Source organism: Scyliorhinus canicula, chromosome 1 (genome assembly GCF_902713615.1).
Source record: "Scyliorhinus canicula chromosome 1, sScyCan1.1, whole genome shotgun sequence".
NCBI lineage: Eukaryota > Metazoa > Chordata > Chondrichthyes > Carcharhiniformes > Scyliorhinidae > Scyliorhinus > Scyliorhinus canicula.
The window spans coordinates 158,864,651-158,892,388 of NC_052146.1; positions in this window are offsets into that span (position 1 = coordinate 158,864,651).

A 27,738-nucleotide genomic window follows, 5' to 3' on the forward strand; every position below is an offset into this window, starting at 1 on the left:
GAATCCTTGTGGAAGGCATGTCCACGTATACTGTTGAGCTTTGAAGGTGAAGGCAAATTTGTACTGGCACGCCTTTGCCAATGGGATTGACCAGAAGCCATTGCTAATGTCCAATACCGTGAAATATTTGGAGTTGAGTCCCTGTTTGAGCATGGTCTCGGGACTTGTTGCTACCGTGGGGGCTACTGCTGGGGTTACTTTATTGAGTTCCCGATAATCAATGGTCAGACGCCATGATCCGTCGGGCTTTCTCACTGGCCAAATAGGGGCATTATTGGTCGAGGCTACTGTTCTAAGCACACCTTGCTCCAATAAGCTACCTATTACCTTCTCTATTTCTCCCTCTGCTTCTAGGGGAAATCTATATTGTTTCTGTGGTCGGGGGTCAGGTCCAGTAACGTGAATTTGTCCAGTCATTCTGCCACAGTCGTGCCGGTGACTGGCAAATGCTGTCCTATGTTTGTTTAATACTGCCTTAACTTGTCTGTCCGTGTTTAGTGTAGTCAAGTCAAATGAATAGTCTCCTACTGCGCTAATCCTATTAGCGTAGTCTCCTACTGTGAGGGTAGCGGGTGCTCTGTCCGATCTCGCTATTCGCCAGACACACTGGTTCACTGGGTCGAACGACAGGCTATGTGCATTCATGAAATCTATCCCTAGGATGTGTTCTGCTGTCCGGGGAAGATTTACTAATACTACTGGGTGTCTGGTGGAAATGTTCCCTAGCTGGATTGCTACGGGTGCTGTAATGTGTCCCTGCTGCGAGTGTCCTGTGAAACCGCTAAGTGTGATGGTGGAGGTGGTCGGCCACGTGTCTGCCTGTGCCGTGGTGGTGGAATTAATCGTGGTGCGGGACCCTCCTGTGTCCCAAAGTAACTCTATGGGCTTCCCTCTGACCTTCGCTGTGACCACCGGTCTTCCGGATTGATCCCAAAGAGTGTCACAGACCCAAGTGGGGGAGCCCGAACACCGTCACTCCGTTCCGACCACATTGGTCTGTCCTGACTGGATCCCTATACTATGGATCGGTTTGGCTTTATTCCTATTCAGAGTGCCTGTCTGCTGGCCTCTCTATGATCTTTGGGGTGCTTTACATTCCTTAGCCCAATGTCCTAACTGGCCACAGTTGTAGCATTCCTGCGACTTCTGTGGAGGACTGCTCTTTCCTTCATTCACCCACGCGGGGTTTTGGTGCGCTCTCACTGCCTGTATGTCCGCTGCAGCCTGAGCCTCTTCTGGGGATTTCACTTTGCCTCTGCCCTGAACTGATTGCTCCCAAGCGCGGGACAATCATTTCCGGACTCACTTCTCATTATGGGCCTCTTCTGAGGGGTCATAACTGTTGCAAGCACTCTGTCCTGCTTCTGTTGCATGGGAAATTATGGTGCGCGTCCATTTAACCATATTTTCTCGGTTTAAATGGGCTCTATTTAAATCGCCAAATACTGCGTTAAAAGGGATCCACAGCCTTCCTGCGAATGCTGTGGGGTGCTCTGTTTTCTTCTGTCGGCACTTATTAAGTCCTTCTACTGGGTCACCTCGATTATACCCTATGGCATCTAAAATGGAGGTGTGCATTTCCTCTAGGGTGCCTCCGCCAACGTTCTGTGGGTCGGGGAGGGCTGCTACAACCGATTGGTCCAAACTCAGAACTGTGAGTTTAACCTGCTCTCTCTCGTCCAGGCCGTACATGGTTGCCTGTTGTTTTACCTTTGCGAAAAACTGGTGGGGGTCTGCGGTGGGGAGAAACGGAGTGATCTTTTCACACGCGTCCCTTAGTTGGGTTACAGTTAAGGGGGTGGTGTAGGTAATATCGTGTGCGCCTTCTGTGGTCACTTTCCTCTGGGTGGTGACTGGATTCATTGGGGCGGTAATTATCTGATCTGTGGGGGGTTGGGGTGCTTGTCTTTTCTGCTGCGCTGCTGGCGCACATGTTCCCTGAACATAACGCTGCGCTGTCTCACTTAACTCTTTCCAGTCTGGGGCATTCTCCTCATCTAACTGCGATCCAAAGGTGCTTTGAAACCCATTTTGTACTGAAAGCAGCGAGTGCAGCTCCGCAATCTGCTTCCTGCATTTCGCATGGTCTACAGTACTCTGTCTTTGTTCTGTGGTTGCAGCATGGAGTGCTCTCAAAGCTGCTTTAAGGTCAGAGCATTGCCTCTGCAAAGCCTCTACCTGCTTCTCTGATTCTTCTCTTATCAGGACGGCACATTGCACGTCCTGATAGGCCTTTTCGTACTGGGTCTGGGAACTGCTGAGATGGGCTAGACAAGACTGATGTGCCCTCTTGGCATCATCCACCTCTCTACCTTTCTCTGCCAACTTCCCTCTAAGATCTATATTTTCCTTCTCGATGTCCCTGACATCCACTTTACTCATTCGATTTCTCTCCTCTAATTCTGCCCGGAGCGTCTGAACGACCTCCTCTGTGCCTCGCAATTGTGCCAAACAGGACACGATTGCCATCGGCTTGCGTGCTTTACTAAGGGTCTTCTTATGAATTTGAGAGAGGTTCTCCCTCTCAAGTATGTCCTATACTTCCGGGACCTGTCTCCTCATTCAAACAGAATTCTTTCCAAAGGGGCCATCCCTTTCCTTGCAGATACTTGCGGAGTTCCAGCTCCCACACGGGACACTGACCTACTCGGCTACTGCTGGTCGCTGCGACCAAAAACCGTTCTGGATTCATGAGGCGTTCCATTGCCTGCATGGCCATTTTTCTGACTCACTTTAATTTGGAACAGGGGGTGTTGAGGTTATGTCTCACGAAACGGGTAAGGCTTATGCTATGTTCCGTTCACAAAACTACCGAAAGTTTGTCGCAACAAAAATGCTTTCAGGTTTTCCTTACAACCCTGTTAGTACGCATGCACTAAACACACTTCCGAATTACGTTTATTCCTTTGAACACCTTGAATACTTGTGATTTCTTTCCTTTTTCTTTACCAGATTTCTAATTCAAATTTCAGGGTCCTCGACGGAGTGGGGGTACCACTTATAACCGTGTCCCAGCGGAGTCGCCACTAAATGTTGCACGTTTTACTTGAGTGTAATACGCGTTTATTGGAGTGTATTAACACGCCTCCGTTTAAAGGCCGTGTGCTTAACACTGCTAGGCTCTGTATGTGTAAATTTCAGCTCGGGTGTCGCCAGGTGTCGTATAAACACCTCACAAATATTCCAAGGTCAGGTTCAAAGTAATAAAACTATACACCGATTAGTAAGTTCCAACAATCAATATTTATTATACAAATATAATAAATACGCATGCACACGCTAAAGACTAATACCTATTTCTACTATTAAACGACTAAATACTTATCTAAGTGGGTACCAGCAAGGTCAGGGGACAAGGCCTTTGGTCCTTTCTTAGCTGCACCTTCTGTTCGTTCTTAGAAGAGTACTGTATAAGTTCACGTAGCGAGCGTCGTTTTGGGACTTACTGAACGATGGCTGGTGCTCAACGGCTGGTGATGGAAGACAGGATCTGGAGACTGGAGTCGAAGTCGAAACAGCAAGCCGGAGCAACAAAACAGCTCAAGCCGGAGCACAAAACAGACAGGACCATGTGTGGGGGTCTATCTTTATAGTGGGCCCCAATGTCCGTGCCTTTTCGGGGCGGGCTTTACCTTCCATGCATTGATTGGATCAATTCCCAATCGATGTCTAACTAATCCCCCAATCTGAGGGTCCCTTCTCGATGTGTGGGGCGGTCTCTAGGGTCTTTTGAGATGGATACTTCTGGTGCCGTTTTGTCTGGGCCTTCACTTAAAGTATCTATTCAAAACCAAATGTTGCTATTGTGTGTGCCCAGATCTGGATTGCCTCATTAATATGCAAAGCGTTTTGCTATTAACACCTTTGGTTGAGATCTTCCACCTGGCCAGAAACTAGTTTTGCTGCGTGCAAAATGCTAATCAGTCTTTGCAGACTGCTTGTCTTGGCTAAACTGCTTTCTCCCTGCAGTCTTAGCAGTTCTCCATTTTGTTAGCCCAGTGTCCATCTTAGGTGGCTACAGGTAATAAGTAAATTATTGGAGAGAATTCTCAGGGACAAGATTTATACTCATTTGGAAACAAATAGACTCATTGGCGATAGACAGCATGGTTTTGTGAAGAGGAGGTCGTGCCTCACTAACTTGATCGAGTTTTTTGAGGAGGTAACAAAGATGAGGAGAGGGTGGTGGATGTTTACATGGACTTCAGTAAATCTTTTGACAAGGTGCCTCATGGCAGATTGGTAAAAAAGGTGAAGTCACATGAATTAGAGGTGAGGTGGCAAGATCGGGGCCTCACGGTAGCATGGTGGTTAGCATCAATGCTTCACAGCTCCAGGGTCCCAGGTTCGATTCCCGGCTGGGTCACTGTCTGTGTGGAGTCTGCACGTCCTCCCCGTGTGTGCGTGGGTTTCCTCCGGGTGCTCCGGTTTCCTCCCACAGTCCAAAGATGTGCGGGTTAGGTGGATTGGCCATGCTAAATTGCCCGTAGTGTAAGGTTAATGGGGGGATTGTTGGGTTACGGGGTTACGTGGGTTTAAGTGGGGTGATCATGGCTCGGCACAACATTGAGGGCTGAAGGGCCTGTTCTGTGCTGTACTGTTCTATGTTCTATGTTCTATGTATACAGAACTGGCTCGGTCACAGAAGGCAGAGGGCTGCAGTAGAAGGGTGGTTTTCTGAATGGAAGGTTGTGATCGGTGTTGGGGCCTCTAATGTTTGTAGTGTACATAAACAATTTGGAGGAAAATGTATCTGGTCTGATTAGTAAGTTCGCGGATGGCACCAACGTTGGTGCAGCGGCAGATAGTATTGAGGATTGTCAGAAGATACAGCAGGACATAGAGAGGTTGGAGACTTGGGCAGAGAAATGGCAAATGGAATTTAATCCAGACAAATGTGAGGTGATGCATTTTGGTAGGCCTAACATAGAGGGGACATATACAGTAAATGACAAAACTTTTAGGAATATAGAAAGTCAGAGGGATCTTGGTGTAGAGGTCCACAGACCTTTGAAAGTGGCAACACAAGTGGACAAGGTAGTCAAGAAAGCGGGCGAGATTCACTGCAAATGCGGAGAGTCGTAAAGGCTGCCGTGAAACTGGCCGTGTTTCACGGCAGCCTTCACGCCCGTTCCCGGGACCCGATTCTCCCCCCACATCGGGGCTAGGAGCGGGACCCCGGAAATCACGGCGTCGCGGCCTTAACGCCCGTCGTTAAGGCGGCGCGCGGCCGGCTCCAACCCGAGCATGCGCGGTTCCGCATTTCTCCACCGCCGCCCAACGAGATGTGGCGGATTGATCTTGTCGGGCGGCGGAGGGAAAATAGTGCGTCCCTTTTGGACGCAGGCCCGACGATCGGTGGGCACCGATCACGGGCCTGTCCCCTCCCGAGCACAACGGTGGTGCTCCCGCCCCAAACGGGCCTCTGGATGCCCCAAACGGGCATCCAGCACCCGTTTTTACGACGGCAGCAAGCAGGTGTGTTTGCTGCCGTGATAAAACGGGTGTAAAGGCTTGGCCACTCGGCCCATCGGCCGCGGAGAATCGCCGCTTGCCGTAAAAAACGGCGAGCGGCGATTCGTGACGTGGGTCGGGAGTGGGTAGGGGGGAGAATGGCGGGAGGGCGTGAAAAATGTCAGGAGGCCCTCCCGCTATTCTCCAAACCGGTGTGGGGGGGGCGGAGAATCGCGCCCATATGGAATGTTTTCCTGCATTAGACAGGGCATCGAGTATAAAACCTGATAAGTCATTCTACATGTTTAAGGTCCTTGGGGCAAAGTTTAGAGGAGATGTGCTAGGCAGGCTTTTTATGCAGAGAGTGATGAGTGCCTGGGACATGCTGCCAGGGGAGGTTGTGGAAGCAGATACATTAACGGTGTTTGAAAAGCATATTGACAAATACATCCTCTAAACGTTGCCCCAAGGACCTTAAACCTATGTCCCCTAGTGACAGACCCCGTCACCCTGGGAAAGAGTGCCTGCCCATCCACTCCATCCATGCCCCTCATACTCTTGTATTCCTCTCTCAGGATGGGTGTAGAGGGGCACTCGGAAGTGCTGAGGGTTTTGGCACAAGATGGTACCATGACCGGTACAGGCTTGGAGGGCTAGGGACCTTTCCTGTGCTGTATTGTTCTTTGTTCTATTACTTTTTACAGAGTGTGAACAAGAACCTGCTATCCTCTTTACAATTACTGAGCAGAGGGAGACTGACGGTGAACCCTAAGCAAGTGCAGATAAAAATCCAGTTTCTGGAATTAGGTCTTAAAGCAGGAGAAAGGAGTTTTGAGCAATCAAAGTGGGAGACAGTAGCCAAGTTAGCCCACCTCATCTCAGTGACTCAGTGACTCCTTTCTTTCCTCGGACTGACAAGTTACTGCAGAGAGTTTATTGAAGGCTATGGGGGCAAGTCAGCTCCACTGCTAGCCCTGTTCAAAGGGACAGCTGTGGAATTGGACGGACAAATGTGAAGCAACCTTTGAGGACTGAAAAAGAAGCCTTCAGGTTGCACCCGCTCTAGGCTCGATCAGTCAGAAAGAGGATTTGCCTTGGCAGTAACGGCTAGCGACAGGAGTCTTAATACAGTATTGATGCAGGAGGCACACGGGAACTAGAGGCCAGTGGTAAATGTCTGCCGGGTATCAGATGAAGTGGAGAAAAGGTACTCAACGTGCAAGTGTCACCTATTGGCCACCTTCTGAGCTGTAAAGCACTTTGCAGTTTACATGGGGACTCAGATTATAACCATTTTGGGCCATCATGTCTCGACACGGCTATTACTAGAAGGAAAGATTAAATATGGATTAAAGAGAACAGCATTTGGAAAATCAAAATCTGGACAAGCAGAGTCTTTATGGTTTTATGAAGGAAAAATAGAATCATAGAATCATAGCTAACCACTGTGTCACCGTGCTGTCCCCAAGTCATGTTGACAAATTTACTAGAGTTCTTCGAGGAGGTATCAGCCAAAGCTAATGGAGGAGAACCAGTCAATGTTCTACATTTGGATTTTTAAAAGACATTTGATTTGGTGCCACACCACAGGCGACTATGCAAGACAGGAGCTCACTGTGTTGGAAGTAATATGGATAGAGGATTAGCTAACTAACAGGAAGCAGCGAGTAGCAATAAGGGGCTCTTTCTCAGGATGGAGGGCAGTAACCAATGGAGTGCCACAGGGATCAGTGCTGGGACCGCAGCTCTTCACAATACGTATTCATGATTTGGAGGAAGGAACAGAGTGTACGGTGGCTGGATTTGCAAATGATACAAAGATGGAAGGGAAGGCAGGTTGGAAGGAGGATATAAATATTGGGCTGGATTCTCCGATCTCCGGCGCCAAAATCGCGTTTGGCAATCGGCTGGAGAATCCATTTTTAGGCTGGAATTGAGGGCATTGCCGTTTTTCCGATGCTCCGCCCCCTCAAAAACACGCTGTCTGGACAGCCTCAGGATGTCACCTGAGGCCCTCCCCCGATGGGCCGAGTCCCCGACGGCCTGGGACACGTGTCCGCCCAACTTTCGAGGACCTCGCATGACGGCTGCGGACTGTGTCCAGCGCCGCCACAGTCGAGGGTGGGAGCCATTTCGCTGGCAGGGGAGGCTTCGGCGGGGGCTGGATGAACTGGAGGAGGGTGGTCCGTGGATGGCGATGGGAGTTACAGGGGGGCAGTTTTTGGCAGTCCGGGTCCTCTCACGGACGGCGCCATGCAGTACGGTACGGCCGATGCAGGCCGCCGCCGTGCGCATGCGCAGCCACGGACCCGCCCATTCTGCAGCCGTATCTGCTGGTAACACGGCGCGGCTGCTAGCCCCTCACCGGGCGGAGGATCGGTGCAGGGGCGGCGCCGACTTCCTGGTCATAAGACCAGACGGATCTTGGGGACATAGCCGCCGGATCAAAGAATCCAGCCCATTGACAGGTTTAGTGAATGGGCAGAGAAATGGGATATGGAATTCAATGTGGGAAAAAGTGAGATTGTTAATTTTGGAAGATAGAATGAGAAGGCGGATTATTACTTAAATGGAGACAGACGGCAGAAAGCTGCAGCACAAAGATACTTGGGGATACTTATTCATGAAACCCAGAAAGTTAGCGTACAGATGCAGAAGGTAATAGGGATGGTAAATGAAATGCTGGCTTTTATTTCAATGGTGCGAGAGTATGAAAGTAAAGAGGTGTTGGTGCAGCTGTGCAAGGGACTAGTGAGGCCACATTTGGAATACTTTATACAGTTTTGGTTCCCTTATTTCAAGAAAGATGACTGGAGGCAGTTACAGAGGAGGTTTACTAGGATGGTCCCCGGTATGGAGGGACTGCCAAATGAGGAAAGGTTAAACAGGTTGGGTCTGGATTCCTCGGAGTTCAGAAGAATAAGGTGATAAGATTGAAATATTTAAGAATTTTAGGGGGCTAAACAGGGTACATATTGGGACGATGTTTCCACTCATGGGAGAAAGTAGGGCCAGAGGGCAGTCGCAGAATAAGGAGGTGCTCATTTAAGACAGATTTGAGGAAGAATTTATTTTCTCAGTGGTGAATCTTTGGAATTCTTTAACCTCGGAAGCTGTAGAGGCAGAGGTCATTTTCAAGGCTGAGATTGATAGGTTTTAATCAGTGGGGGAATTAAGGGTTACGGAGATGAGACAGGAAAATGGATTTAGTGAGTGTTAGATTAGCTGTGATTTTATTAAATGGTGGAGCAGTGTTGAAGGGCTGAATGGCCTACCGCTGTTCCTATTTCTTGTGGTCCTATGGTTTTATGGAACAGTGCCAGTATCAGGATTGCTCAGTGGACCCTGTTTTTACAGGGCACAATGCTGAAAGCCCACATTGCACAATCCTAAATAGCAGCAAATTTGTCATACAGAAACAGAGCCACATGAAGGTTCGGTTGAGGGTATTTGAGAAATGGGGGAAGGATCTAAAGCAGGAATAAACCCAGATAAACACAGGCACTGTACAATAATCTGTACATCATGTTATTGAGTTGGGCTTAAAATTAGATGGAGGACCAAGTCACTGGGAACACATTTACATTCCAAACAGAAATACACCTAGAAGTAAAAGAGGATTAATAAACGATTTAATGACAGGGTTTAATTCACTGATGAATAGTATAGCCCTGGCTACACTAAATGGTGCAATCAAAAATCCTAAAATACAACTGAAAAATATTCTCCGGGAAGGGAACACCAACAACTATGGGAAAATCAGGTCATTGGATTGGATTTGTTTATTGTCACGTGTACCGAGGTACAGTGATAAGTATTTTTCTGCAAGCAGCTCAAAAGATCATTCAGTACATGGGAAGAAAAGGGAATTAAACAAAATTCAAGAAAATACAAGAGAATACATAATAGGGCAACACAAGATATACAATGTAACTACATAGGCATTGGCATCGGATGAAGCATACAGGGTGTAGTGTTAATTAGGTCAGTCATGACAAGTCACTTGAAGGATATAGTGAGTGAATTAGAGAATCATGCAGAAAGAATCAATGAGTTAATCATGGAAGACCATAATGCTTCGATGGAAGCAACTCATAATGATGTATGTGTTATGTATGGGTCTTAGCTGGTTCAGTAAACCCAAGAGAATATGAGACAGATACTTGAGGGAGATATCTCCTCATGGATCAATAATGAACGTTTACTTTCCCTGTCAAAGTATAAAAATAGCAATACAGCTTGCCAACTCAGGGGGTTGGTTTAGTCTTATCCTGCCCAGGTTAAATGTGAAACTATCAACCGGTCATTGGTTTAGTTCTGTATTCACCAGAAGTATCGGGGGAGACCCGACCACTGCCAATATATAAGGTAGAAATCATCGGATTCATTTGGGACAGCAGCCAAGTACAAGGGCCTGAATTCTCCTGTCGTTGGGATTCTCCTTTCCCGCTGCGGGATTCCCGGCAGTGTAGGGTGGCTTCAATGGGAAATCCCATTGACAAGCGGCAGGAAGAGAGAATGCCGCCACAAGCAAATTGTTTGCGATAGAGAAACACGGATCTGGGGGACTGGAGAATCCCTCCCGGTATCACATTGCCTGTCCATACCCAGTAAATGTAGGAGACTATGAATTAGGAACTTCGCTGGAAGATAAAACTCATAGAGAAAAGTGATTCTGTGCCTGTACGAGATACAAGAACACCCCAGAGCAAGATGTGGACTTAATCAAATACAAGTAATTTGTACAATGGAAACGAAGAGATTTGATCTGAAGCCAACACAAACTGTATATTTGGGAGAGAGGCAAACTGTGCGACCACTACAGAAAAGTAATATGATTATGGAGATGAAAATCCATACTCTATTCTTGAAACAACCTTTTGTTTTACCCCAAAAACGCCTGGGAATTAATGAATAATTACTGTCACAATATCACAGAAATGTACGAGATTGAATGAAAGGACACTTGCGGGAATTTGTGGAAAGATTCGGTTATGATGTCCCACAGTTGCCAGAGCATCTAAATAAATTAAGACAAAATGTAGCTAATTGCCAGAAAGTGTATTTCCACTGTCAGAAACTTAATGAGTGCATTCATTTAAAAAATTGATCGTATCAAAATTACCACATGGTGGGAGGATTTGTGAGATTGGGGCATAAATGTGAATATTTATCCATGGATTAGAATAATATCACAGATTGGTTTTAAAATCCAGGGGGGAAATCTGCCATTCTTACCACATCTGGCCTATACGACTTCAGATCTACAGAAATGTAGTTGACTCTTAACATAGGTACATAAGACATACTTAAACAAAAATGAAAAAAATAAAGACATTTCTAATCAGACTTTGCATAGTAGTATACAAGAACGCTCTTGGTGCAATTATCTTCTTTGCATCCATAGACAGGTAGTATAAGGTATAAATTGTGCAACATTTCTGAGTGTCCCTGTGGGGTAGGGTGGGAAGACTGTGCTGACAGATCGCGTTCGGGTGTCTATTGGGAAAGTAGATCTTGAATCACCAAAATCATTGCACCTCTAATCTTAAAGGATAAGGGCACATGCAAAAACCACCACTTACAGGTTCCCCTCCAAGCCACTCACCATTCTGACTTGGAAATATATTACGCTTCCTTCACTGTCACTGGGCTAAAATCCTGGAACTCCCTCCCTCACAGCATGGTGGGTGTACCTGCACCACTTGGACTGCAGCGGTTCAAGAAGGCAGCTCACCACCACCTTATCGAGGGCAATTAGGGATGGACAATTAATGCTGGCCGAGCCAGTGATACCCACATCCCGTAAATGCATTGAAAATAAGGATTTTGTTGCAGCTTTGATTTCATTCAGTCACTGAGTTGTTGCAGGTAGAGTATGGTTGTTGCTGATGCAAAGGTTTCTACTTCTCCAACAAGGGCTACATCACTTTGTTACTGCCTTGTTCCTGGAATATAGGACAAAGCATCTGCTGTGGTCTGCCATTTCCCCAGAACATACTCTATCTCTGCATCAAACCTCATCATTCTCAGTCTGAAACACTGTACTCAACGGGGCATTTTTCCTACTTCCTTCGAAAAGAAGGATTTGTGCTCTGTCTCTATGTTGAAGTGGAAACCATCTGCAAACTTTTCACAAGCGCGTGTAGTAGCTAATGTTTCTTTCTCAATCACTACATAACCATATTCGGTCTCTATTAGTCTCTTCTCACCTGAGGAAGGAACAGTGCTCCGAAAGCTAGTTATTCGAAACAAGCCTGTTGGACTTTAACCTGGTATTGTAAGACGTCTTACTGTGCTCACCCCAGTCCAACGCCGGATTCTCCACATCATGGATGAGATAGACAGGGCTTGGTTCAATCAAATGGGAACAAAGTCAAGTTTAGCCACATTGTTTCCCGCCACTCGCAATGCAGAGAAACACATGTGACTCGCATTATATAAGGGGCCTCAATGAGGAAAGCGTGGCCAAGGCCACACATAGCCATGTTTTGCACAAAGCGTTCTTGTCCATTTTTAAATGACTTCCCGATCTCTGAGGCTCCTAAAGTGATCTCCAACCTCCCTACCCCAGCCCATGCACACTATGGGAGGGTTCCCAGCCCACCTGCACTCCTCCAATACCCAATCAGGGCACCCCCAGCCGATCGCATGCACAACATGCCAGCTTGGCACCTAGGCAGTACTACCTGGGTGCCAGCCTGGCACAGCCATAGGTGGAGTTGCTAGGTGGCATGGGCACTGCCAGGGTGACCAGGTGGCACCAGCAGTGCCAGGGAACCACCCTGACCATAGGGCATGCAGCTGGTGGCCTCCTATCTGCTGGGAGACCTCCACAATTGCCACTCCATCTGGTCCCAGTTTGTGGAGACCAGCACTGAACTGCACGCACCCAACATCTCCGATGCAAAGGGGATGAATACCAAAGCCTCAGGTACATCAGCAATCTTCACATTAGAGTGAGACTAACTGCCTCGCTCTAATATGCAGATCTGCCAAAAAGTGATCCCACCCACAATGGCGGGATTTACATTGCAACGTCTCACATGATCGCCTTGGATCAAACAAGGAATGGCGAGCTGGGTAGCTCCCGGAAGCTGGGTCTCCCAGCTTTAATTGGCTATGCTGCACCTCGTAGTTTACATGGATTTCAGCAGCACGGTAGCATTGTGGATAGCACAAATGCTTCACAGCTCCAGGGTCCCAGGTTCAATTCCGTCTTGGGTCACTGTCTGTGCAGAGTCTGCACATCCTCCCCGTGTGTGCGTGGGTTTCCTCCGGGTGCTCCGGTTTCCTCCCACAGTCGAAAGATGTGCAGGTTAGGTGGATTGGCCATGATAAATTGCCCTTAGTGTCCAAAATTGCCCTTAGTGTTGGGTGGGGTTACTGGGTTATGGGGATAGGGTGGAGGTGTTGACCTTGGGTAGGGTGCTCTTTCCAACAGCTGGTGCAGACTTGATGGGCCGAATGGCCTCCTTCTGCACTGTAAATTCTATGAATACTCTATGAGAGAGTTATAAAGAAGGCAAATGGACGCGGGATACAGGGTAACATGATAAAATTGGCTTAACTGTAGAAGACAGAGGGTGATGACAAACGGCTGCTTTCGTGACTGGAAGTTAGTGTCCAGTGGCATACCACAGGATTGTGCACTGGGGTCCCCTGGTGTTTGTCATTCATATAAACAACATAGATGACTATGTGGGGGATAGGATCAGTAAGTTTGCGGGTGACACAAAGATTAGCCGGTGGTTAACAGTGAGGTTGAATGGTCTTCCGGTGGCATTTGCAAGCGGATTGGCCGCATCGAGAGGAGCTCCTGCCGGTAGCCACAATCTGCAGCACTTTCGGGGGTTTCCCCGATTCTTCACTCTGCCCCTCCCGATTATTGTCGTTCTTTGGGGCTATCGCGGGCATCAAGAGCGGGGCCAATTTGAAAACCGGCAAGGAACTCCGCGCGGGTTTTGGTGCTGAGGCACAGGCCCAGCACACACGGAGGTCGGAGCAGCGGGGGCGGAGCCAAATGGAGGTCGAGGCGCAAGGCCCGAAGCCAGGGCGCGATGTAGGTGAGGTGTCCCACATCGGGTGGCTCCCGCCTAGAATGTTGTAAGAAGACTGAAGTCCGGTCCCAGGGTAATTCTGGAGGAATACAAAAAAGAAGAGAAATAATTCTCTAATAAGAGAGGAAATGTAGGGGGGGTTTTGTGGGGGGGAGTGGTTCGATGTTAATAATGGATTGGGGCGGATCAGGCTCATGGGGCAGGGCCCGGTGGTATGATGATGGTGGATAAGAAGGGTGGTGGGGGTGAGAGATCCACAGTTCGGACAGTCGCGTGGAACGTGAGGGGGTTAGGTCTGGTCAAGAGGTCAAGGGTGCTTGCGCATCTTAAAAGTTTGAAAGCCGATGTAGCAATGCTGCAGGAGACTCACTTGAGTGGGAAGGACCAGGTGAGACTTAAAAAGGACTGGATTAATCAGGTGTTTCATTCTGGATTTGACGGAAGGGCTCGAGGGATAGCGGTAATGGTCAGCAAAAGAGTACATTTACAGATGGAGAAGGTGATGGCAGATCAGGGGGGTAGATATATGATTGTGATCGGGGCGCTGGAGGGGAGGTTAGTGGCGCTGTTAAGTGTATACGGTCCCAATTGGGATGATGTGGGATTCGCAAAGAAAGTGTTTGGGGTTATCCCTGACTGGACACACACGAACTGATAGTTGGGGGGAGGGGGAACTGGAACTTGGTGCAGGAGCCAAGGTCACGGCCACGCTCACTGGTCCCATCAGGGGGAGGGCGAAGGCATTGGCTTGACTAATGGTGGAAATGGGAGGGGTGGACCCTTGGAAGTTTCTGCACCCGAGGGAACGGGAGTACTCGTTTTTCTCAGCAGTCCATAAGGCATACTCTCGGATCAACTTTTTCGTGGTAGGGAAGGCTTTGCTGGCTGGGGTTAAGGGGTCGGAATACTCGGCAATTGCAGTGTCAGATCATGCTCCGCATTGGGTGGATATGGTACTGGAGAAGGGGGTAGCGCAGATGCCGGGATGGAAATTAGATGTGTGACTTTTAGGGAACCAAGGGTTCTGCAACAAAATTGAAAAGGCAATTGGGGAATATGTAGGTTTCAACTGTACGGGAGAGGTGTTGAAGGCAGTTGTCTGGGAGGCTCTAAAGGCAGTGGTGAGGGGTGAGGTGATTTTGTTTAAGGCCAGGGTGGACAAAGAGGAGAGGTTGGTGCGGCAGTGGGTAATAGATGAGATGTTGGAGATAGATAGGGGTTATGCCGAAGATGGGGACCCAGCGAAGCTGGAAAAGAGGAAGTAACTACAGGTGAGCTTTGACCGACTATCTACCAGGAAGGAAGTGCGCCAACTGAGACGAGCAAGGGGTGCAGTTTACGAATATGGAGATAAGGCGTATGTTAGCAGATTAACTCCGGAGGGAGGCAGTGGTAAGGGAAATTGTTCAGGTGAAGGATAGAGCAGGGAAGTTAGTGGTGGCTCCAGATCTGATTTACAAGGTGTTTGAGGAAATTTATGAGAGGTTGTACAGGTCAGAGCCATCTGAGGGAGACCGGGAGATGCAGGAATTTCAAGATCAGTTGGTGTACCTGAGGTTAGAGAAGGGGGACAGGGCTACATTAGAAGGAGCAGGAGATTTAAGAAAAAAGAACAAAGAAAAGCACAGCACAGGAACAGGCCCTTCGGCCCTCCAAGCCTGCGCCGACCATGCTGCCCGTCTAAACTAAAATCTTCTGCACTTCCGGGGTCTGTATCCCTCTGTTCCCATCCTATTCATGTATTTTTCAAGATGCCCCTTAAATGTCACTATTGTCCCTGCTTCCACCACCTCCTCCGGCAGCGAGTTCCAGGCACCCACTATCCTCTATGTAAAAAACTTGCCTCGTACATCTCCTCTAAACCTTGCCCCTCGCACCTTAAACCTATGCCCCCAAGTAATTGACCTCTCTACCCTGGTAAAAAGCCTCTGACTATCCACACTGTCTATGCCCCTCATAATTTTGTAGACCTCTATCAGGTCGCCCCTCAACCTCCGTCGTTCCAGTGAGAACAAACAGAGTTTATTCAACCTATCCTCATAGCTAATACCCTCCATACCAGGCAACATCCTGGTAAATCTCTTCTGCTCCCTCCCTAAAGCTTCCACATCCTTCTGGTAGTGTGGTGACCAGAATTGAACACTATACTCCAAGTGTAGCCTAACTGAGGTTCTTTCCAGCTGCAACATGACTTGCCAATTTTTATATTCAATGCCCCCGCCAATGAAGGCAAGCATGCCGTATGCCTTCTTGACTAACTTCTCCACTTGTGTTGCCCCTTTCAGAGACCTGTGGACCTGTACACCTAGATCTTTCTGACAGTCAATACTCTTGAGGGTTCTACCATTCACCGTATATTCCCTGCCTACATTAGACCATCCAAAATGCATTACCTCACATTTGTCCAGATTACAGTCCATCTACCATCTCTCCGCCCAAGTCTCCAAACGATTTAAATCCTGCTGTATTCTCTGACAGTCCTCATCGCTATCCGCAATTCCACCAACCATTGTGTCGTCTGCAAACTTACTAATCAGACCAGTTACATTTTCCCCCAAATTATTTATATATACTACGGACAGCAAAGGTCCCAGCACTTATCCCTGCGGATCAGTCACTAGTCACAGCTCTCCAATTAGAAAAGCATCCTTCCATTGCTGCTCTCTGCCTTCTATGACCCAGCCAGTTCTGTATCCACCTTGCCAGCTCACCCTGATCCCGTGTGACTTCACCTTTTGTATCTGTCTGCCATGAGGGACCTTGTCAAAGGCCTTACTGAAGTCCATAGAGACAACATCCACTGCCCTACCTGCATCAATCATCTTTGTGACCTCCTCGAAAAACTCTATCAAGTTAGTGAGACACGACGTCCCCTTCACAAAACCGTGCTGCCTCTCGCTAATATGTCCATTTGCTTCCAAATGGGAGTAGATCCTGTCTCGAAGAATTCTTTCCAGTAATTTCCCTACCACTGACGTAAGGCTCACCAGCCTATAGTTCCCTGGATTATCCTTGCTATGTTCTTAAACAAAGCAACAACATTGGCTATTCTCCAGTCCTCTGGGACGAAACCTGCGATTGGGAGAATGCAGTCGGGGAAGGTGGCAGGGCCGGATGGGTTTCGGGTGGAATATTATAAAAAATTCAAGGATAAGCTGGCACCCCTGATGGTGGGGATGTTTGAAGAGGTGATAGGGAAGGGGGTGTTTCCACAAACTTTGGGGCAGACATCGATTTCCCTGTTGCTAAAAAAAGATAAGGATCCGACGGAGTGTGGGTCGTTTAGACCCATATCACTTCTGAATTTTTTGAATTATTGAATTTACAGTGCAGAAGGAGGCCATTTGGCCCATTGAGTGTGCACCGGCTCTTTTGGAAAGAGCACCCTACCCAAGCCCACACCTCCACCCTACCCCCATAACCTAGAAGCCCCAACTGATGCTAAGGGCAATTTTGGACACTAAGGGCAATTTAGCATGGCCAATCCACCAAACCTGCACATCTTTGGACTGTGGGAGGAAACCGGAGCAGCCGGAGGAAACCTACGCACACACGGGGAGAACGTGCAGACTCCACACAGAGAGTGACCCAAGCCGGGAATCAAACCTGGGACCCTGGAGCTGTGAATCAATTGTGCTAACCACTACGCTCCCGTACTGCCCACGGTGGATGCAAAAGTATTGGTGAAGGTACTGGCGGGTAGGCTGGAGGAGTGCCTCCCGAAGGTGATAGGTGAAGATCAGACGGGATTCGTGAGAGGGAGGCAGCTATTTTCAAACGTTAGAAGGGTAGTGAACGTCGTTATGGCACCGGCAGAGGGGAAGGAAACAGAGGTGGTTGTGGCATTGGACGCTGAGAAGGCGTTTGACCGGGTAGAATGGGGGTACTTGATGGCAGTTCTGGAGCGGTTTGGGATTGGACCAAGATTTGTGAACTGGGCAAAGCTACTACATAAGGAGCCGAGGGCGAGTAACCGCACAAACAACATCAGCTCGAGATACTTTTCTCTCCACCGTGGGACTAGGCAGTCCTATTAACCCCCTGCTGTTTGCACTTACGATTGAGCCATTGGCCATCGCATTAAGATGTTCGGGGTATGGAATGGAATAGTGCGGGGGTGGGGGGGGAATAGAGCATAGGGTGTCCTTATATGCCGATGACTTGCTGTTATGTGTGTCGGAACCGAGTGTGTCGATAGGGGGAATATTGGAGCTGCTTTGAGTGTTTGGGTCTTTCTCGGGGTACAAACTAAATCTAGATAAGAGTGAGTAATTTGTGGTGTCTCGGTTGGGGGTGGGGGCAGGGATGAGGGGGGGGCTGCCATTCTGTAGGGCAGGGACTCACTTTAGGTACCTGGGGGTGCAGGTTGCCCGGGAGTGGGGGTGGGGGGGCAGGGGAGGCTCCGCAGGTACAACATTTCTAGTTTGGTGGGGAGAGTGAAAGCTGATCTGGCAAGGTGGGATGGTCTCCCTCTGTCATTGGCGGGTCGGGTGCGGGCGGTTAAAATGAACATGTTGCCACGATTTCTATTTATTTTCCAATGCCTGCCGATTTTCCTGCCAAAGGCTTTTTTCAGAGAGATTGAGGGAAGGATTACTTCATTCATATGGGGAGGGAAGGTGGCCAGAGTTAGAAAGGTGCTGCTACAGAGGGGAAGGCAGGCAGGGGGTTTGGGTCTTCCGAACCTGATGTATTACTACTGGGTGGCGAATGTGGAGAGGATGCAGAGCTGGGTTAGAGGGGTTGATTCCCAGTGGGTCAGAATGGAGGAGAGTTTGTGCAGGGGGTCGGGATTGAAAGCACTCGCAACAGCGCCGCTCCCGATAGCTCCGGGGAAATACTCAGGGAGCCTGGTAATAATAGCTTCATTGAAAATCTGGAGGCAGTTTCGCCAAAACTTCGGGTTGGGGGCAGGGTCAAGGGAAATGCCGATTCGGGGGAACCACAGATTTAAGCCAGGGAGGTGGGATGGAAATTTTCAGAAATGGGAGGAGAAGGGGATTAAGACACTAAAAGATTTGTTTCTTAGGGGTTGGTTTGCTGGACCGAAGGAGCTAGAAGCGAAGTATGGGCTGGAGCAGGGGAAAATGTTTAGATAAATGCAGGTTCGAGATTTTGCCAGGAAGGAGATACAGAGCTTCCCGGTGGAGCCGGCATCCACATTGCTGGAGGAGGTGCTGACGACAGAGGGACTGGAGAAAGCAGTAGTGTCAATGGTTTATGGAGCTATTTTGGTAGAGAAGAAGGCAACACTGGAAGGGATCAAAGAAAAGTGGAAGAGTTGGGAAAGGATATGGAGGAGGGGTTCTGGTGTGAGGTGCTCCGGAGAGTGAATGCCTCCACTTCGTGCACGAGGTTGGGGCTAATACAGCTCAAGGTGGTGTATACAGCACACCTCACGAGGGTGAGGATGAGCCGATTCTTTATGGAGTCGAAGATGTGTGTGAACGTTAGGGGGTGGGGGGGAGGGGGGGGGGGGGGGGGCAATCACGTGCATATGTTTTGGTCCTGTCCAAAGCTAGAGGATTGCTGGAAGGAGGTTTTTAGGGTAATTTCTAAAGTGGTGCATGTGAAACTGGGCCCCCGGGAGGCCATATTCGGGGTGTCGGACCAGTCAGGGTTGGAAACGGGTGCGGAGGCAGATGTTGTAGCCTCCGCCTTGTTGATCGCCCGAAGCCGGATCCTGCTGGGATGGAGAGCGGCCTCTCCACCCTGTGCCCTGGCGTGGCGGGGGGGACCTGTTGGAATACTTGACTCTTGAGAAGGTTAAGTTTGAACTGAGGGGAAGGATGGAGGGGTTCTACAATTCATGGGCATTATTCATTATGCACTTTCAAGAACTGGATAACATCGAACATTAGTTGGGGGGGGGGGGGGTGGGTGGGAGGGCTGGGGGGACGGGAGCTGTGTGTGTTAATGACGACTATGGGTGATTCCTGATTCCTTTTTGTCAGTTGTTTATGTGAACATGCGGGCTAATGTTTGGGGTTTGGTGGGAGGATGGGATTGTTGTTATTGATATGGGGATTGACATATTTGTTGCTGATTATTGTTTATTGTTGGTGGGTGTAAATTTGGGAGAAAATGTGAAAAAGGAGAATTTAAAATATTTTTAAAAACAGTGAGGTTGAATGTCTTGGGTTACAGGAAGATATAGACGGGATGGTCAAATAGGCTGGAAAGCAGCAGATGGAATTTAACCCTGAAAAGTGTGACGTGATGCACTTTGGAAGGAGTAATTTTACAAAGAAATATTGAATGAATGGCCTGACACTGGGAAGTTCTGAGGAACAAAGGGACCCTGGCGTGTTTGTCCATAGGTCTCTGAAGGCAGAAGGGCAGGTTAATAGGGTGGTGAAAAAGGCAAATGGGACACTTGCCTTTATCAATTGAGACATCGATTACAAAGGTAGGGTGGTCATGTTGGAGTTGTATAGAATTTTGTTGAGGCCACAGCTGGAGTACTGTGCGCATTTCTGGTCACCATATTATAGGAAGGATGTGATTGCACTGGAGGGGGTGCAGAGGCGTTTCACCAGGATGTTGCCTGGGAACATTGAAGTTATTAAAAAAGGTTGGATAGGCTTGGGTTTTTTCGCTGGAGCAGAGAAGAATCAGGGTGACCTGATCAACATGTACAATATTATGAAGGGCATGAACAGGGTGGATAGGGAGCATGTGTTCCCTTAATTGAAGGGTCAGTTACCAGGGGGCATAAGTTCAAGGTGAGGGGCAGGAGGTTTAGGGGGGATTTGAGGAAAAAAGTTTTTACCCAGAGCATGGTGACGGTCTGGCGTTCTGAGAGGGTGGTAGAGGCAGGTTGCCCCACATTCTTTAAAAAGGACCTGGATGAGCACTTGGCACGTCATAATATTCAAGGCTACGGGCCAAGTGCTGTCAAATGGGATTAGGTGGGCAAGTCAGGTGTTTTTCATGCACCGCTGATGACCCAATGGGCAGAAGGGCCTCTTCTGCACTGTGTGATTCTGTGATACCATAACCACGAATCTCTGCATATCTTAAGACTGTGGGAGGAAACCGGAGCACCCGGAGGAAAGCCACGTAGACACGGGAGGAAATGCATACTCCATACAGGCAGTCACCCAAGGTCGGAATTAACCCAGGTCCCTGGCGCTGTGAGGCAGCAGTGCGAACCAATCTGCCAGTGGCAGAGGAAGAGGCAGATAGTAGCGATAAGATATGTACTCAAATTGAATGTAGCTCGTGCTGTCCCCAAGGATCTGTGTAATTGTTGTTGAGCAACCCAGTTACTGTGTAACTGGAACATAGCCAATCATTGCCAACAAACATCTCGTAAATCAGGACAGAAAGTTCGAGAGATTTGATAGAAACATCATGAGTCGGTATTTTTTTCAAGCATAAACCACTCTAGATTGACAGTTTATAAATTTAATTAGTGGCTCATTTAATCACCAACAAGTTCATATGAAGCTACACTTCATCCCACAGTTCCCAATGGTTTTAAAAGCAGTGTGGTGCTCAACTATCCTTGATCTGCACACACACCTCTACCCATTTAATTTTCTTCCTAAGCCTGATTAACATTCCATTAGGATAGAAATTGAATCCAAAGCTTTTATATTTGTTCGTTCTGCAGTTTTGATCATCGGAGAGTGAAGTCTGTGCATTGGTTTCCTAAAGTTAACATTGCTAATTCTAATCATTTGGTGATGCTGAACTTGAGTATTGCTGCAAAAAGAGACATGCTACCAAAACTTTTTGTCTTGCACTTATCAGGGTAGTTCGCAAGAAATTATCAACTGGAATGGGGAACAAGAATTTGTATTGTAGGATAAGAAAGTGTCAATTGTTTGGAAAGGGGACTTATTAGTTGAAGCATGTAGCGTGCAGCATGGAACAGTTAATTGCCCATCTTAGTTCAAATTCAAACTAAGCAGGGCGACTCTGATTGGTCAAGGCATTGCCCTGGGGAATGAATGAGGGAATGACTGTTCCTTAAGCTTTTTTTTGAAAAAGGTACAAAGTCTGGACATGTTCCTTTTATCTGCAAAGGACAGGGCCCTGTATGTGAATATATGTGGCTTCTGGCAAGCATGAATGAGCTATTCTGTGAGCCCAACTGATAACCTTGAATTCATTTCCAGTGTAATTCTTAGCACAATCAGGATATTTCAGCAGGTGTTGTCCAATTGAGGAATCACATTGAGTTTGGGAGACTAAGGGCAGGATTCTCTGGCTGTTCGCTGGTAGCGAGATACTCTAGTACCATTGCCAGCGCACCCCCGCCCACGGATTTCCTGGTGGCATTGCATAGCTTCAATAGGAAATCCCATTGATAAGGGGTGGAAGTAGAGAATCCCGCCACCAGCAAACGGTGCACCAAATTCTTCATCCTCGCCAGCAGCGGTAGTGGGGCAGACTCACAACGGAAAATCCTGGCCTATATTTTGAGTCTTGCAAGCACAGGTTGATTCGGTATGATCAGTATTTTGCTTGCTATGAATGGCCAAAGTGGCTTGACACCTGATTTAATCCATCAATGATGGGAATATATGATCGAGATACCTGATATCACACCAACATTGAAATTCATATGCCATATTGCTCAATTGTGTGATAGGCAGGACTTATTTTTGGCTGCACGATAACATCCATTAGTGGAGAATACCGCCTGTGTCGCTACTGCTTTGTGTGATGAATGTAGTAAATTGTTATATGTTATATTTTATATTTTTTGCAGTAATTTGAAACCCTGGGTTTAAATACATACGAGCAGTATGTCTCACACCGGTGTTAAGGGATTGTAAAGGTGAGAAAATAATTGATTTTAATCATTTATTTGTTCACAGATAGGTGGCTAACGTAATATTGTTTTGATTTTGGAGGATCCATGGGGTGCAGGAAATTTCTAAGGGATAGTGTGTAGTCCTGGATAAATAGATCATGGGGAATCATAATTGGAGGAGACTGGAGAATACTTTATGCTTGGGTTACAGAAGATGAAATTAATGGGAGGATCCAGTCTATAGATTTGCAATTTTGCCATCGGATTTTAAATTGAACATAAGTGTCTGATAAAAAGATTTTTGAGTTGTTCCTGAAAGGATCTCTCTCGAAAGCTCTGCATAGAGAAACAAGTAACCCGGATTGTTAACTTCATTCATAAGGGGCATTTGAACTGTATTAGGTTGCTTAATTGGAATATACGGTGGCAGGTGTCGACAGTGAGTTAAAGTTTTCCTTTATTTTAGAACTATTTTAACTGCAGAAATGTATAACGGTCCACCAGCACTTGACAGAGTCAATGCAAGAAGGATGTTCCCATTGATGGGGATGTCCAGAACCAGAGGTCACATTCTGAGGTTACAGGGTTGACCATTTAGGATAGATATGAAGAGAAATCTCTTCACCCAGAGATTGGCGGGCCTGTGGAATTCTCTACCTCAGAAAGCAATTGAGGCCAAAAGACTATGTTTTCAAGAGGCAGATAGATACAGCTCTTGGGGAGAAGGATATGGGGGGAAGGTGGAATATCTAAGGATATGGGGGGAAGATGGGAACAGGCTATTGAGTTGGATGATCAGCCATGAATATAATGAAAGGAGAAGCAGGTTCAAAGGGCCGAATAGCCTCCCCTGCTCCTATTTTCTATGTTAATCGTAAAGTTATTTCTCTGTTGTTGACATTGTTAATTCTGTGTTTAAATTCAAGTTTGATTTACCATGAAAGATACCTAATCGTCAGTGTTATCACTTCTGCGGTTTAATAGGCTTCCCTCACAGCCTTACAAATTGCAAATTGTTGGGTTCTCGTACAGGAAACTAACAATAGTGACACCATGCAATGGTTGGCTTCATCTGCTGTTCAAATTTCTGAGGCACTTTATAGTGGCAGCCTTAGGCCCATTCATGAGTTTGCGCGATATACAGCGAGCAATGATCTGTTCAGGGCAGCCATTATCCTGCAGGATAGCTCTGATGTGCCCTATTTCATCATCAAGCTTGTGTGTAAGCAAATGGCTCGGGTCCTATTTACAAGCTTGCCAATAAAGTCAGTCTTATAGTGCGTTGAACTGTAGGAATCCTAAAAGGTACATGGAACAATGAAGGTGGGATTGCTGTAGACAGTGGTAGAGAGCACATTGGCAGATTCCTTAACTAACATTGAGGAAAAGGAACTTGTTTGGCTGCTGCATTTCAAAGGCGGAGTTGACTGCAGGATGGAGTCCATTAAGGCTTGAAGAAAGATCTTACATGCAACTCCAGATTCAAATATAACAAATGTATTATCTACGTATCGGCTCCCTGTCTTTGATGTACAAGCTCCCGTTCATTAACATGCTAGTTCGGGGGTGTTAGGGCTACTTTTTGCTTCTCAATCTTTCAAACTGGGCTTCTGCCACCTGGCATCCTCCGCCTTCATCCCAGGTTGGCAGGCTCAACTTCTCATCCAGCCCGCTGGAACCTCCCTGGCTTTCTCTGGGAACTTTCAGGTCTCTTTCTCCCAGGCTGGATTCATGGAGTTAGGATTCATAAAGTCTCGGTTTCCAGTGCCATTTGGCCATCAAACTGTGTGCAGCTAACATGCAAATGCCATCAATGACAATCAGTCCCAATCAACATAAACTATCCTAATAATCAAATAAGCAGATCAAATGTGTTTATTAGAATTTGTACATCAGGTTTACCTCATTCTCTGATACACGATAAAACAAGATTCTTCCAGCGTCAGAATTTACAAACAACTCCCACATTGAAGGATATTTAAACAGTCCAACCTGTAATATTACCACAGTGAACCAAACTGAGCATTATTTTGATAAACAGCTCTGCAATTTGTTGTTCCTCTGTGTGCAGACACTCCATGACTTGCTGGCCTGATCTACCAAACACTCTTTATCTTGACCCTCGCACTTCATGCTGCTGTCAACCACCCTGGTCACTATAATCTCCTGCAATTCCACCTGTTGATAAGAGGTTTTATAAAGTGCGTCTTCTCACCTGCTTTTTTTTCACTTTATTAGAGAATGGTGGGGGAGTGCTGAAAAGATTTCCGTGCTGATTATCAGACAACTCAATTGCATCATGGACACTCTTTCCGTGGTCAACTTGTCCTGAAGTGGGACCTGAACCAGGGGCTTCAGGTTCAGAGGCAGGGACACTCGCTGCTATGGCACCGCAAGAACTCTTCACCAATCAGAATAATCATTGTTGAGTCCCTTGGGGCTGAACATCTTTCCTCAGAAATGATCAGAGGGTTAGATAGGGTGGACAGTGAGAGCCTTCTCCCGCGGATGGAGGTGGCTAGCACGAGGGGACATAGCCTTAAATTGAGGGGTAATAGATATAGGACAGAGGTCAGAGGTGGGTTTTTTACGCAAAGAGTGGTGAGGCCGTGGAATGCCCTACCTGCAACAGTAGTGAACTCGCCAACATTGAGGGCATTTAAAAGTTTATTGGATAAGCATATGGATGATAAGGGCATAGTGTAGGTTAGATGGCCTTTAGATTTTTTCCATGTCGGTGCAACATCGAGCGCCGAAGGGTCTGTACTGCGCTGTATCGTTCTATGTTCTATGTAAGTCTCTAGTAATTGTCAGAATAGCTTTAACCTTGATCCCAAATTTTCAATTTTAATGTGGTGACACCAGGTGTTAAATGATAATTTTCAAAGTCTCCTCCCATATTTATGAGAGGAGAAAACATGAGAATCCGGAGCCCTCTCATGACAGTGTGATTGGCAAATTGTGCCAATTGCAATAATATTGGCAAGGTCCCAACCCCCTCTTCCTGTTCCCCCCGCTCCTCAGTAAAAAAACATAGGTTGCTGGAGGTTCATTCCAGATGAAGTACAAAGGAGGAAATCTGTCCAATATCTTCAGCCTCTTCTGTAGGTGCTGTAGCCATCTGAGATGGCCACCTGCAAAGGACCGTGGGAATTATGGCCAACCCAGGACTCAGACAGATACAAAGCTTGCGTGTTTTTGCAACCCAGATAGCTAGAACCGATCGAAACCCCCGCTCGTTTGCATTCTAATGGCCCATTTCCCCAGAACAATAGGACTGCACTCAAGAAACCAATACAGCCACAGACTGATCAGTGCCACTCCCTTTACTCAGAGAGCCTAACTGCCAAGGTCAATGACCGCTAAGGACCCGCCCAGCCACCAAGGCACCCGCCCCTTTATTGGCCAAAATCAAAGGCAGTGATGGAAGCCTGTCGAATCATTGGGTCCAAGGTTAAGGACCGCCCCAAAGAGCGCGAAACTCAGAAGGATAAAAGAGGACACAGCCATGTGTTCTGTCTCTTTTGGACCCGGCCTGTGCCAGCCTCCTTTGAATCTGGCCCGTGCCAGCCCAATTGCAGCATAACGACCAGCCAGCCAAGTTCAAGACCAACGATCGCTACCTGATGGCTGAGCCCAGCAGAGACAGAGCCACTTCTTCAAACCAGCCACATGATCAAGATAAAGGCCTTATCCACTTGCACAGTGCCAGTTGCCTGAAGTTAAGTATCGATTATTGTAGTTGATAGGTGTAGTTTAACTTGTAGTACATTGTGCTTGCATGTCGAAGTAATTGTGTGTAAATCATCTTTGAACTTGAACTGACTAACTGGTTGTGTGGTCATTTGACCGATATACGGGAAAGCCTTGTGGTTCAGTAAGAGAAACAGAAACACCCACAGTATTGGCAACACTGTTGGGACATAACAGCATATCATAAAAAGAGCCTCAGTATCATATTGGCGACTCAAAAGAGCAACATTATTATGGTATTCCATTAAATTGGCAACAGTGCTGCCTTATGTGAGAGTTTCATAGCCCCACCCACCTGGTTCACTTTGACTCTGAAAGTGAGAATCAGCTGCCCATCACCAGAGTAGCTGATCATGCGAGACACACTGCTCATCCAACCTCTTTTCCTCTTGCCATCCCCCCAAACTCCCAATCCCTTATACCCTTCATCACAGAATCCGTCTACACATTTGTAGAATGTTGCTGGGTTCCTCAAATCACCAACATCAAGGATTTCCAGTAAAGTTAATTTACTGCTGAGCTCAACAGCTACATACAGAACCTATGTTTTGCCCAATATCCCGAGGATAACTCCAGCATTCCTGAGGATAACTCCTGCGCTCTCACGGATAACTCCCGTGTTTCCAGGGATAACTCCCACGCTCCCGGGGATGCTTCTAACTCCCACGCTCCTGAGGCTAACTCCCGTGCTTCTGGGATAACTCCTGACTCCCCCCACCCCACCCCCCAGACCCCCAGGGATCACACTCGTATTCCCAAGGATATTTACACCCTCTCCCAAAAAAAGACTTGTAGAGAAAAATAATCCCTTTCTTCTCACTCACTAATTTTTCTGCAGCTTTTGTTTGCATGCCATTCTTACACCTGTATATGGGTTGGCCCTTCTGGCTGATCGGATCATCCTGTCCTGCCAAAGGTGACCCCCGCGATGTGTTCCCCAGAGGCGGGACGAGCGAGATGCACTAAACACCGCACACGTTGGCAGGGCTGGAGGATTTTAACCGTGGCCAATGGCTAGCCTCCTTCCCAGCCAATAAACACGCCACTGGGGGTGGTGGAAAATCTTGGCCATGTTTTTCTGTCACATGCAATCGTTGTGCCAAACCGATTGATAATCATGTCCAGTTTCTCCCTGTCATTGATCAATCTTTCTCATCATCTCTTCAGACACTTCAGATAAGTATCCATAATAGCCTTCTCTTAATTTTGCCCAAGATTATTCTCATGGGCCTTTAAAATTCCAAGTTTTCTCTTTGCCAAAAGAATGACATTATGGGAAATGTTCAGAACACAAAGTGTGAAAATCATATCATAATTAACCTGGTTGCAGAACTATATAAAGCACTGACTCATATTTCTGGGAGAAGGTTGGAGAGGACATCATAGGAGCAGTGAGTGAGATCAGAGTACAGTTATGGATAGATGAGACAAGTGTTAATTGAGTCTAGATTGTAGATTGCTAGATTTTAGTTTACTATAGGAGGAAGCGGTCGACCTTAATTAAGTAGTGTAAATAAATGTTAGCTTTATTGATGAACTTAGCTTCTGCGGTCTTTGTGAACATTATAATATCTACCCCTTTTTAAAATAAATTTAGAGTACCCAATTCATTTTTTCCAATTAAGGAGCAATTTAGTGTGGCCAATCCACCTACCTTGCGCATCTTGGGGTTGTGGGGGCGAAGCCCATGCAAACATGGGGAGA